Raw genomic sequence first — 14,580 nt, 5'->3', positions numbered from 1 at the left:
AGACAAATGCAACAAGAGGAGGATTGAGCCCATCAAAAGAAATCGCAAGGGGAGATTTTTACCTCACATCTCAATGTAATTTTTCAAATAAGTTCTCAATTATGGAACTGATAATGGAATCCTCTTCTCATATATAAGTAAACTCATATATAAGTAAAATATTAAAGATTTATACGTGGTTTCTACATATACAGGAACAAAGTCTATAGCCTTCTCTCCAAACTAAGAAAGAAAAACAAGCCAAAACCATTAATCAAGGTCACAATGATGAATACATTTTAGTATGAAAGTGGTATACAGATGAAAACATCTAGTAATAAAATAGGGTGTCTCAGTTTCAAATGTAATATTATAGAAAATTCTTATTACAGACTATCTCTGAAATCTATTTTCTACTATTTTTTTATAATGGATTCCCTTTTCTTGTTATAATATCTTACATCTGGAAATATTAACATTACAGATTTTAAAATGAGCATGAAATGATAAATAAAAATATTCCACAATCACAAAATTAACCAATGAAGAAAAATAACTCAAAATTAGCCAAAAAAGAGTAGTAAGTCAATTTGTGTTTAATTCTCTATGGTCTAGAAATCTATTCATTTGAAGGTAGAAATATATTCAACATAAAATTATGTGTAGATGAATGTCTAAACAAGCCTTTTCTCTGCAGAAAACTGTGATGAAAGCTGTATAAGGTTGAGAAGTTAAATTCTCACCAGCCAGCTTCATAGCTGGTATGCAGGAAGAAAGCATGAAGTGTACATTATCGTATGTGGACCTCTCAAGGTTGCTCATTATTCCATGATTCCTACACCTATCTTATAAATGAATTAAAACTTTAAGTCAACAAATACCCCCACTAAATAAATGTTCAAAACAACTGAGTATTTGGAGTACAAAAGCAATCTGTCCTTTTAAGTTCAAGCACTTACTCAAAGAAGGGACACAAAGAAAGCATAATTTGTTACAAAGACAGCAGATCACATTCTCACCTTAGGAGTCGCAGATTTTTACATTTATTCAAGCCATACTCAAACTTCTTTGTTCAAGAGACCAAAAGAAAATCATACCTGGAGTTTTGTAATTCAAATCCTACAAGAGGAAATAATAAGCATTCAAGCCTCAGAAGGGTTTTTATTCACTGAGAAGTTAAGGTCTGACCTCATTAATTTGGAAGGCATGAGGAGATGCATAGTATCAGATACTGATGAGCGGAGAGACCCATTCTCTACTGATGTATGCTTTATTTCCAGTTTTCTCCAAAGAAGATACAATTAGCCTTTCACCTGCTAATCAGATGCATGACTTCATGCCTCTCAACATTTTGATTGATATTGATTAATGAGACTAAGTTTAGGTTGTTACCAAATATGAAAATATTCATTGACTTTGACAAGCCAAGAAGGTGGTTGGATAACCTGTTAAAGCAGAGTTCATACTGAGTTTACCAAGGTGCCAACTTGAAACTCCTATAAGCTAGTTATAACTTACTTACTCTGTCCAGTAGTGATGTGCTTCACCCCCAACTCCCATCAAGCTACTATGTCATAAAGGGGCCCTGAGTCTCAAATGCAAGTGAATGAATACAAACAAGCAGATCCTACTGTGGAATGGACTTCTCTTCAAGCACACTACACAGCCAGGAGCCAGGGCACCAACACATGATGGAAGATTTGTCCCTCAGCCAATCAGATTGACTATGATTGCCAAGTTAGCCTGGGAAATAAATCAGGCAAATACCCAGGGTTTTGTTTTGTTGTGTTTCAATGGATGAAGTGACTAATACTGGGCTTATCCTTCCCTACATTTAGTTTATCAAGGGCTAAGTATTAAAAATGTGTTCTTTCATTGGTTTTTATAATTTTTTTCTCTCTCTCATACATTCTCATTTCCTTAAAGTCAGGGCTGTGCATATATACTCATTTGATTTTCATTCCACATGCTCGGCACACAAGAAGTATTCCATTTCACAACCAGAAATAGATGAAAGTGAGAGGGGAAAGCAGAAAAAGAACTAGGGGGAGAAATAAAATGATTTTCATCTCTTCCATGATGTGAATATCATGCAGGAAAATGATGGAAAGTGTGTTCTAGAGAGGGAGTGCTCCAAATGGCCATGGTAATCAGTATACCAACAAAATATTCATGAGATGATATGATGCCTAGGACCTTGCTGTACCTTAATATATTTTAGAAGGATGATAAATTTAGGACATATAGGTAATTTATTTATTTGCTTGACTGGATAAATATACAGAAATATATGCAGATATAAATCTCATACACATTGTGCCAAAATATTAGGTCTACATAACTATTTAAATTTTATGTAACACCATGATATGCCAGTAGCCTTAATCCAATCTATGAAATAGATCTTTTTTATCTTTATCCTTTATGATCACCTGTCGTGTTTTAAACATGGGAGGAATATCCTAATTATGAAATGCTATTCCAAAATAGGTCCTATACACTATTCTAAAATTATTCATGTGTGTGCATGTGTGTGTGTATAAAATCACTAATCACAACACATTTTGAGTCTTAGTTCATATGACTTTATGAAGAGGCACAACATACATATTTCTTTCAAGTCTTTAGCCTCAATTATGTTGATCTCCTCTATGTTTCTTTAATACCCTCAATGGCAGCCATATAACTATATATCAATCATGCATTTACTTATTGTTCTTTTCAACTAGTCCATGAACTTTTGAGAATTATTTCTGTTTATCTATCTCACTGCAGGATCTAACCTAGACTAACACAACAAAGATCAACAATAACTCTGTAAAATAAATGAGTGAATGATGAAACTAAATAATCAAAAAGGAAAGACAGTGGAATGAATCTGTCACAACTTTCCTATGTACACATATGAATACACCACAGTGAATCTTATCATTCTGTACATCCTCAAAAAATTGATTTTTAAAAAACTTCCTACTTTGTGCTCACACCAGCATTAGGAAATGGAAGGATTATAAAGATGAATGATATCTAAGTTATACTCTTAATGTAGTTACAGAAAATATTATAGCATAGAAAGTGAGGGACACATCAAAAAGAATCTTGTGTAGGAATGTGGTTAAGAATTAATTCATGGGCTGGGGATGTGGCTCAAGCGGTAGCGCGCTTGCCTGACATGCGTGTGGCCCGGGTTCGATCCTCAGCATCACATACCAACAAAGATGTTTGTGTCCGCCGAGAACTAAAAAATAATAAATATTAAAAAAAATTCTCTCTCTCTCTCACTCTCTCTCTCCTCTCTCACTCTCTCTTTAAAAAAAAAGGAAGAATTAATTTTAAAGCATGTGATCCATATTTGTAAAGGACAAAGTCTTTTCATCTCAGCTGGGTATCTTTACTTTTTGAATCATAAAGCATTGTCTTATCATATGAAGGATCTCCTCATAGTAAAAACCAGTGTATATGCTGAATATAGTAAAATTAGGAAGAAAAACAAGATAAGGAAGAGCAGATTTAATCTTTCCTTTGGCTCACATCAGCTCACTGGCAATACTGAATGACCAACATCTGCCATTCACAGACAAATCAGTCCCATCTGTTATGCCTCCTGAATTACTGCTATTTGGATGCTCCAATGCGATCGTATAAAATACCCTTCAGGACATAACTAGAATAAACATATGTGGAGAAAAGGCTTAAGGCCTGGGAGCAGTTATGGCACTTTATGTATTATCCACCAAAATGAGCAAGACTATATAATTACAAATTATCATACATGCCAGAAAAAGTCAGCTAAATCGCCTCAAATAAATACAAAATGACTCATTGCATGAAGAAGGAAACATTTTATAGGAAAGAGGACTACAGTTTTTATTGATATCTTGATATAATTGGGGACATTCAAATTTTTTCCCAGAAATAAAAAAAGATGAACTTAATCATAATTTATTATATATTTTCCCAAAGTATACTTTATTTATGCTATTAGCAAAAGTATGCTTTTAAAAATTGTTGGATGATCAGAAATACTTTTTTTAATGCTAAAGGACTACTTAAAGCAGTAGTATATAGTTGTGGTTGCAGTGGGTAGAAATGTTCCCCAAATAACATCCCCGGACTTATAACCTTACATGTTCCCTTCCTTGGTAAAAGGTATTCTGCAAATGTAATTAAGGTTATAGGGCTTAAAACAGGGAGATTATCTTGGATTATATGGATAGATCCAATCTGATCTTATGAGCTCTTAAAAGCAGAGAACTTTAGCTAAAGGCAGAGACGGCCAGAAAGAAAAGTTAGAGAGTTCAAAGCCTGAAAGAATAACTTATGCTATCATTGCTGGAATTAGACTCCCTGGAAGGGGAGTCAGACAGACTCTAGGAGCAGAAACAGTACTCTCTTAAGCAGCAGGCAATAAAACACAAGGGGAACTCTGTTCTACAAAACAAGGAATGAATTCATCTAATATCTCAGTGAGCCTGGAGGTGATTCTTCCCCAAAGATAGAGCTCAACTGAGGTGACACTTTAATTTTGATCCTGGGAGACCTCGAACAAAGATTCCAATCTTTGTATAGCCAATCTCTGTATAGACTCCTGACCCATGAAACTATGAGGTAGTAAGTGGATGTTATTTTAGCCACTAAGATCGTGACAATGGATTACAGAAGCAACAGAAAATTTATACAGAAGCCACGTCTCTGAAATCAGACTTTCTGGGTTCAAATATCAGCCCCATCCCAGAGACATGATCTCAGAAAGATTACGCCTCTTACACAGGTTTCTTAAACTTTATAGCTGACTATAACTTCAGGAAAGTAATACCTCCACTTTAAGGCTCTGCATTTTCATTGGCAAAACTAAATTAACAAAAGCATATCTTCTTCATATATTTGTTGGGGGAATTGCTAAGTAAGCACCAACTACCTCAAGCAAGGTGCTTAGTTAGCACAGTGCTTCATATATAAATATGTGATAAACAAAAAACAAATATTAATTATTTCTATTTAATATTGCATTTGTTGATGTATTTAACTGGATGGTACTTTTATCTGAAATGTACTTTGAAATGTATTAAAAATAAGTAGATTGATGGATTAAAAAGGTTAAATAGACACGTGACAGACAAAGTATAATATAATGTGAATGATAGAATTGAAGTTATGGGTATGTGGATGCTTACTCTAAAACTGCTTTGTATAGCTCATAAATTTTAATATAAAAATTATATAAAATTGGAATAAAACAAAATTAATGAATGCCAGGGGCTGTGGTTATAGGAAAAAAATAACCTTATGTGGAAGTGAATCAGATAGTTGTTGTTAGCAACATTGCATTTTGAAATGAACCCTAGGTTCCAGCACTACCTCCTTTCCTTGCTTTTTCTATGCCCTTTTTCTGAGATGCTAAGAGAATTAAATTATATCAGGAATGTAAATTCTCAGTGTAGTATAAAAATATTACACAACTAATAATTCTTCACAAAGTGATACATTAGTATGTTTTAAAATAGATTCATTAAGTCCAATGAAATTATTTCACCAAACGCATGAGAAAATGTAACATGAATTTCACGACAGCTCCCCCACTAGTGTACATCCCCTTGATCTTCTGGTTGCTGAGCATTGCTTTCATTCCTTTCTCAATAATCGTCTCTCAAATTGACTTGTGTGTCCTCAGCTTGATTAATTCTTAAGTGAATTTGCTTGGAATTTTCAAGCAAAATTACTATGAATTCTTGGTTACTAAAGAAAGGTAGTTACTAGAAAGATTGACTACCAATTTTACTTAATGTATTATGTACCTCATTTTTATCCAGAAACCAAAAATGTAATAGTTCTTTTTATTTTTAGTGCATTATATTTATATAAAATAGTGGGGTTTACTTAGAAATATTCATAAACCCACACAACATAGTTTTCTCCATTACAATCCTCAGTATTTCCCCACTCCTGTCCTTTCTGCCCTCCCCCTAACCCTCTTCTCTAGTCTATTATTAGTTCTTTTGATAATTAGCTACTTGTAACCAAAGGTTTTAATGTAAGTTTATTATATACAGTTGGGTTAAGGATTCTGAAATTACAGGTATCTTAGCATGATACTAAATTCTCAAATCCAGACTACAGATGCAATTTCTATTGTTCAGCAGTTCTATTTCATATGAGTGTTCTCATATGCATAAAATGGAAAATTCACTTTAAGATTTTATGAAATTCAATGTAATTTTTGAATTTACTTATTTAGAATGTAGAATTTATATCTTATATGCAACTGTATTAAATACTAATGATGGATGTTTGGAAAATATTCATAGGATTTAATAATCATATGCTGATTACAAAAAAAAATTCAATCTATATGATTTCTATTTTGGGTACTACAATGTGTGATAAACAATAATGAAATTGTAAAAACAACTAAAATAAAGATATGTAAGCACTGGATTTAATATGCATCTGGGCCCCACCAATAACCCTTAGAATAATATTGGGAAGACATTGCTCTTATGTAAGTCAATTTTTAAAAAACCCTGTGTGTGCAGGTGTGTATGTGTGTGTGTGTGTGTGTGTGTGTGTGTGTGTGTGTGTGTGTGAGAGAGAGAGAGTGTACTCCCCTCAGGTCCACTCAAGATACATGGGAAGGTTTACTTAAATTAGCATTTTTTAAATTCATCTATAATAAATTGCTAGCTCTCCTAGATGAATGCGGGAAGTGATATTTCTAGTGTTTATGTTGGAGTGGTTATGATTGATTATTCACTATTTTCTTTAAAATATGCATTCTCACAGTCTGCTAAAATATAAAGAAAAAATTTAACCCAATGAACAATGTTTTTCATCATATTTAGAGAAGTATTGAGGAAACACATTGATTCGGTAAAGTTCAACTTGAACATAATTAGCAGAAATAGACTATATACTACAAACTAAATGCAAAAAAGTAAAAATGTTTTAAATTTTCTCCTGAAAGCACAACTACATTGCACATTTACCACTGAACCATTAAGTCCATGGTCCATGTATCACTTGGACCATGAAGACCAAGTCAGTAATCATTCTATATGTAAAAAGATAACAGACATAAACTAAGTGAAGAAACTATATGTTGGTTCAACAGCATAACAACAAACAATAGGTAGAGAGAACACGGGGGAAAAACACAACTATAAGAAGGAACTGACTCCAGAAACTCTGTTGGCTAGCAAGTTGGGAAAAGTTTCATGGAATTAATATATTTACTTACATCTTCATTCTTCCATCATATTTTCATATGAAAAATAGCAAAACCAACATGGCTCAGATGTATTTGAAATTGAATTTAGTCTCTCTGCATATCAACTAGATGACATTCTAATTTATCTCTGTATAAGTTAGATGGCCCATTCAAACATTGATTAGTGAGGATCATTTAGTAAAGAAATGAGGTGTTATTCATAGACGTGTGAAGAAGATTAAGGAAACCAATGAGTGATGGTAAATAACCAAGGAGCATTCATGGTGGAAAGTGAATACCATCCCTAGGCCTATGAGACAAATGAGGGTGACAGTCACCAGGGAGAGCTGTAGCTCTTGAGATGCAGCCTTTGTTCAAGGACGATAGCCATTGCCAATTTAAGATCCAGTGAGGAAGAAGACAGAGGAGTCAGTACAGACACCTCTCGTCTCCTGGTCTCCTGGCACTTTTTCCAACTGCAGAATTCTGCTGGGATACAAAAGAATGTAGCCCATTATAGACCTTCTAGAATATAAGAAAATATAAGAAAAAGGAAGGTGGAAAGAGGCTTGGAGAGACAAATAAAGACAAAAAAAAAAGACAAATGAAGATCTTTTCTATCATTCAATGTAATGCATTCTTTTAGGGAGAAGACTGGAAAAATAAATAAATAAAACATGGCACTATAGGAACTCCATACCAGTCTCCTGCAGTGGCTGAGTCAGATGGCCGGATAATTCCCCTACAATTAACTGAACCAGGCCAGCCTTCCTCCAAGATAAAATATTGAAGTGGTCAAAGGGAACTGTTACCCATCTGAGGGGAAAGCATTCAGATTTTTTACCATTGAGAGTGATGTTAGGGTTTTTTCACTCACCCTGATGGAGGATGTTCCCTTTTATTCCTAGCTTGTAGGAACTTGTATTATAGAGTCATAATTCCCTCCCTCCCTCTCTCCTTCCCTCCCTCTCTGCCGCAGTCCGGCTGCAGCAAAATAACGGGGGGGGGGGGGGGGGGGGTGACGAATAACTTGTGCACGTTGATACAGTAGGAATGGGAGCCATTTATTGTAGGGCAACAGAGCTATTTATACATTTTGCACAGCTTATCTTAATTAGCATAAACTAGATACATCAATCAACCAATAAGGAATCTCCACACTTAATGGCTCACTTTTGTTACTTCTCAAACCACTCCCTCTGACATTTTGCCAGGCACCATCCAGACTTGTTTACGAACTCTAACATTTGTCTGGCAAAATACCAGGTGTTATTTTTGACTTATTTACAGACCTTAACACCTCCCTTCCTTACTTCTTTTCTTTTCTTTTCTTCCTCCTCTCTGGCTTACTCTGCGAATATTACATTGTTTTCCTTTGTTACTTTGTTAATACAATGAATTGGTCAATTACATTGGTTTCCATACTAAACAAATCTAATTTGTATTTCTAGAATCAAACCCAATGATCAATATATATTATGCTTTTTATATATTGTTAAATTCTATTTGCTAATATGTAATAGTTGTTTTCAAGTCTATGTTCATAAGTGATATTGATTTGTAGTTTTCATATCTTGTAAGAGCTCTGATTTCAAATCACAATAAAACCATACAATGAGTTCAGAAGCATTTCCACTTCTGCTTTTTGTAAGAGTTTTTGAAGAACTGTTATTATTTCTTTGAAAATTGTTTGCTAGAATCTATCAGTGAAGGCATCTAGGCCAGAGATTTTCTTGGCAAGAAGATTTTAAGTCTAAATTCAATTTCTTTAATAAATTTGGGGATATTCACATTCTAAATTTATCTTTTATTTGTTCTAATTAGTTCTAAATGACAGTAGAATGCACTTTCGGCTTCTAATTGTACATGATGTAGTCACTTATGTACGGAGTAATAATGTCTGATTCATTCTGCTGTCCTTACCACCATACTACTTCCCCTCCCTTCACTCCCCTCTACCTAATCTAAAGTATGTCTATTCTTCCCTAGCCCTATCCCTTATTGTGAATTAGTATCTGAATATCAGAGAAAACATTTGGCCTTTGGTTTTTTGTAATTGGCTTATTATCAGCTCCATCCATACTGGCAAATGTCATCATTTCATTCTTATTTAAGGCTGAGTAATATTCCTTTGTATATTATATATATATATATATATATATATATATATATATAACATTTTCATTATACATTCATCTGATAAAGGACACCTAAGTTGATTCCATAGTATAGTTATTGTGAGTTGAGCTGCTATAAACATTCACGTGGCTGTGTCACTCTAGTATGCTGATTTTAACTCTTTGGGGTATAAACTGTGGAATGAGATGGTTAGGTCAAATGGTGGTTCCATTCCAAGTTTTCTGAGGAATCCCCATAACACTTAAATGGTCTTAATTCTTAACACCACAAAAGAAAAAAAAGTGAAAATGGGTTTGGAAAATGAAATTTGTAAGGCAGAAATCATAAACACCATTCAAGGAATTATGTCTACTATATTTTTTAGCTTTAGTTTTTTTTTAAGAAAGGGACATAATTAATTATATTACTGTAACTAAACTAAACTACACAATTTATTTATATAACTTTATATAACTATAGATTATAATTATGATTTTACATAATTATATAATTTATATAATATTTATGTAATTATTAAATTATATAACTACATAATTTTTAAAATAACCATGTAGCAATGAAAGATAATTTAAAAAGAAAATGATGAGAGGCAGAAACAGGAGGAAAATTATTGAAATGGTGAAGAACTGCATTTAAAAACAACTCTAGAAAGAGCTTCACTCTGCTGAGTATTCCACTGAATTTGAAAAACAACATGAAGGAGTTGTTGATGATGCTGGGTTTTGTAGCTTAAGAATATAGATGGTGATTTTTTCAAGCATAACAGTAAGAAAAGCATAAAGAAGAGGAATTTTATGGAGAAAGAAACTAAATATATCACATTAGAGTAAGGTAAGGTGGCTATATGACATCCAACTAAACATATTATGATCCCAAAATATTTCTCTTTGACATTCACAGCCACTATATTTTATTTGGTAATCCCACATTTACACAATAGAAAGAAGTTGAAATTTGGCAATCCATTGATTTTTCATTCCTTCTAAACTAATCTAAGTCATCATCCACATGTAACTTTCGTGTCATAATAATTGCCCAGTTGTTGGCTCTCCTGTTTGAACTGAAGCACAATGTAATTATGGATCCATCAAAAATCTTCCTTGAAACTAGTGCAGATCTACTTCTTTCATCTCTCTTGAGTCCCTTTGTGAAGTTCAGGTAGAAGAGTCAGGATGCTTGCAGAGAATGTTAACATCTTTGAAGAAAAAAAATTAAAAAGTGACTTTTACTTGAGTAGATACTTACACAAAAGTTAACATAGAATTTTAAAATAAGCCCTTCTCTTCCCCTCTTGTTAGTGGGAAAACTACATTTTCATTGAAATTCTGGATAAAAATAAAATAAAGACTATATGATAGAGGATGAATAATACCTCAAACTGCAAGATTTCACTGTAAGTTAAGACCTGCTTCAGAATTAGCTTCCTGATCCTGATCTATACTTTTGTCTCTTATCAAAGGAAAGTGAGTTCAAATTATACTGAAACCAGAGTACAAAAACCTTTTCCTGACTTATCAACCATTCATTTCTTGTTGCAAAGCTCCTTTAAAGATTTTCAACATGTCTAAAGCCCGTGGAGACATCCATCCACAAATCATGACCTCTTAAACAAATAATGAGAATTTCAGTAGCACTGCATTCATAATATCCAAGAGTGAAATTTTTGTTTTTTCTATTTTACTAGCTTTTACTCTTCCAAGTTCTTCAACTACCTAACAAAACAGGCATTTTTTTTTCAGTTATAAATGACTTCCTGACTTTATCCATTAAGAAAAGAAGTAGATTTAGATTTATTCTCAGTAATAACACTTATTAAATTAATATTTTCTTTTTTAAAGAATATATAAGAGGTGCGCCTGCTGCCACCTGCACTGCCACCGCTTTGGGACCGGTTGTATGATTAGGCCACAATCTTCAATGAGTAAACATATTCCTCAGTTCTGTTGTGTTCTTGGTCACACATTTATGGAATTTCTGAAGGGCAGTGGAGATTACAGGCACAGCACGACCTCTTTGCAGACAAGTGAACTGTAGAAATTCATTACTACTCCACCAAGAGGCCCCCATAAGAGTGGTTAACCTGGACACAGACCTATTGAATTGAAAATCCACTGAGCATTTTACAAGAGTTCTGACCTGGATGGGGTAAACCTCAGTGCACTTCCTTTCTATTGCCTCAGTATTACTGGATTAAAGAATTGCTGCTTCTTGTTAGGAGGCTCACTTCATTTCCCATTTCTCCCAACTTCATACCCGAAGCACTGAGAATATCAAGTGGAGTCTATTGAAGTAAACTTCAGTTACTTTGCATCATTTCTGTATTCAGGTTTTTAAATTCTTTTATAACCCTATTGAGTGTTTTTTAACTAAATTAACATGGCTCGAATGAACCGCTCTGCTCCTGTGGAAGTTCTATACAAGAACATGAGATTTCTTATTACACACAATCCAACCAATGCAACCTTGTGAAGCAACCTATGACACTACTCTTGTGGAGAAAGAAGGCATCCATGTTCCTGATTGGCCTTTTGATGATGGTGCATCACCATCCAACCAAATTGTCCATAACTGGTTAAGTCTTGTAAAAATTAAGTATCGCAAAGAACCTGGTTGTTGTATTGCTGTTCATTGTGTTGCAGGCCTTGGGAAAACTCCAGTGCTTGTTGCCCTGGCATTGATTTGAAGGCGGAATGAAATATAAAGATGCTGTACAATTCATAAGACAAAAGCGGCGTGGAACTTTTAACAGCAAGCAAACTTTTGTATTTGGAGAAGTATTGTCCTAACATGCGGCTGTGCTTCAAAGACTCCAATGGTCATAGAAACAACTGTTACCTTCAATAAAACTTGGGCACCTGATGCTATTGCCTTGGAAGTGGAACTTAAGACAGTACCTAACTTGTAGTACATATCAGACAGCATGTTGGTGTGGTGAATAAGTCTGATGAAGCTTCCGTAGGAGTATTGGAAAGCAGTTTGACTAGGCCACAATCTTGACAAAATTTCAATCTCTGTGTTTGGGTTATGATCAACTTGTTCAGACACTTAGCAAAAAGATTCTTGCTGTTCACAATTTAAAGTGTGTTTATAGTTTGTAACAGTTGACGTGTTTTTTTTTTTTCTTCCTGAAATCATGGAGTACTGAGTTAATATCTTTGAATCCATTTCCATGCCCGAATCTTATAGAAGAAATTTAGAAATATTAGGTGCCAAAATACCCAGCACAATACTTATATATTTTTAGTATCATACAAAACCAAAATTCCAGGAACTAAGAACACTCTAGACCTTATGTGATTTATCCCTTCAGTCATTTCAAACATTATAGAGCCTATATGATTATTTGCCTGCTCATTTTATGTTTACATCTCCCACATTCATACATCAGGTTTACTTTCACCTATTGGGTTTTTTTGTTTGTTTGGGATTTGATTTGTTTGTTGTTTAATTTTTACCAAGTCTTACAGCAATTATTTAATATCTTTCTATAAGTCTGATTTTTTGCTGTTATGGGAAACCACCATTTTGAAAACCTAAGTTTTTATAGAAGCACATGTCTTTAAGTCCCCAGACCAAAAAAAAAAAAAAAAAACAAAAAAACTTACAGTTAATTAACATTTGCACCTTGAGGAGCAACTTAACAGGGCCGGCCTGAAAAAAAAAGGGGAGGGGGCTCTTAAATATTTTTAGTAAAATGTTGCCTTTGTCTCATGCAGAACCTGTAGAATATATGCTCTTTAATTTATTAAATATTTTTTAAAAGTTAGAGATGCTCTGTTATTGTAGCTAAAACAATTCTTAATGATAAAAGTTCTAAAATTTTTTTCATAATCAACTCTTTTTTTTTTCCGGTTTGAAGTGTGATTTTTTTCTTTTATTCCCAACCTCTTACAAAAAAAAAAAAAAGTGAGTTTCTGCTAATGAATTGAGCAGTCATCTAATATTTTATCTGCCTTTTGAGCTGTGTAACTTAATATTTGGATACTTGATAAGTTTGTTTTATTATGTAATTGATAAAATGGTGATGTGTATTAATGTTAGTTCAACCATATGTTTGTACTGTCTGGGAATATGTGGTTATAGTTCTGTGGGAGAAATAATTTGTCAATGTTCACCAGCTTGTAAAAACTCAGTGCAAGAGCTTAAACATCTAAATAAATAATGTAATGCAAAAAAAAAAAAGACTATATAAGAGCTAACAATTTCAAATCAAGTAATTCAGACACATTTTATAGATGAGGAAAAGATTTTTATTCAATAGAAATCTTTTATATTTGAAAATATCTTGAAGATCTGACTACTAGATAAAGTACAAATTGAGAAATGTGTAACTGAAAAATATTTTAACTGAGTACCTGATAATGACTGAGTAGCGTTTGTATGGTAATCTGTAAACTGGTAGAGGCGCAGTGGCATTACTTCCCCATCAGTCAGGGCAGGTAAACATCCACTGAATTTCTAGTGATTTCCAGGAGTTGAAAATTTACAAAAATCCCTTAAAACCAACTCTAAAACTTACCCTAAGACTTGCAGGAAAACCTTCCCCAAACAACCATTCATATTACCAATGTAGAATTCGATACCTTCCTTTAGTTTTCCTTCAGTTGAGACGACTAACTAAATACCTCTACTTTCTTTGTAAGAGTTCTTCATCAATTAAAGACCAGTTACTAAGGTCCACCTGGAAATTTAGTTAGCATTAAAAGCACTCTTTGAAAGTCAGACAGTGGGGGAAATTGTCCAGAGAGAAAGGAAGTACATAAGATACAAAATAAAAGAAATGGATTCTGGTTCTGCTTCTAGATAAACTTAAATTTAATTTTTGGATAAGACAATGATTTAATTCATCAAATAAGTATTATACAACACTTACCTATGCAAGAAACTATACCATAGCAATGGAGTAATGAAACAGACAAGGTTCTTGCTTCAAACAAAATAGTGGGAATAAGCAAAAGTGATCATTGGTGGAATAAGATGTCATAGTGCCTATCAGAGGGTGTTGATTAAAAGTTATCTTGTATTCCTCAAAAGTGTATAATGATATGCAATATGTATAAAAACCTGAACCATGTCACACAAATTAAAAGTAGTCTGCCTATTATTGTCTCTGAAGGTGATTAAAATGTACCTGGGCCGTTGTTAGAGTCACTTCACAGGTCAGTCATTATCCATTTAAACTTGTATAGTTAAAATTAAAGCATAATGAACTGTCTATGATGATATTAAGTGAATGCATGCCTAATAAAGTAATTTCA

At 33.6% G+C, this 14,580-nt stretch overlaps 1 protein-coding gene and 1 pseudogene across 9 annotated transcripts in view; one reads left to right on the top strand and one right to left on the bottom strand.

Annotated features, from left to right (window-relative positions):
• Positions 1-14,580, bottom strand: part of Kcnc2 (potassium voltage-gated channel subfamily C member 2) — a 184,148-nt gene that overhangs the window by 97,475 nt on the left and 72,093 nt on the right. The gene's annotated exons all lie outside the window — the stretch shown is intronic.
• On the top strand, positions 11,699-12,166 carry LOC113197140 (protein tyrosine phosphatase type IVA 1 pseudogene; annotated as a pseudogene).

Source organism: Urocitellus parryii, chromosome 5 (genome assembly GCF_045843805.1).
Source record: "Urocitellus parryii isolate mUroPar1 chromosome 5, mUroPar1.hap1, whole genome shotgun sequence".
Classification (NCBI taxonomy): domain Eukaryota; kingdom Metazoa; phylum Chordata; class Mammalia; order Rodentia; family Sciuridae; genus Urocitellus; species Urocitellus parryii.
Note: the sequence above shows the minus strand (reverse complement) of the source record. Positions and strands in the feature narration are given on the sequence as shown.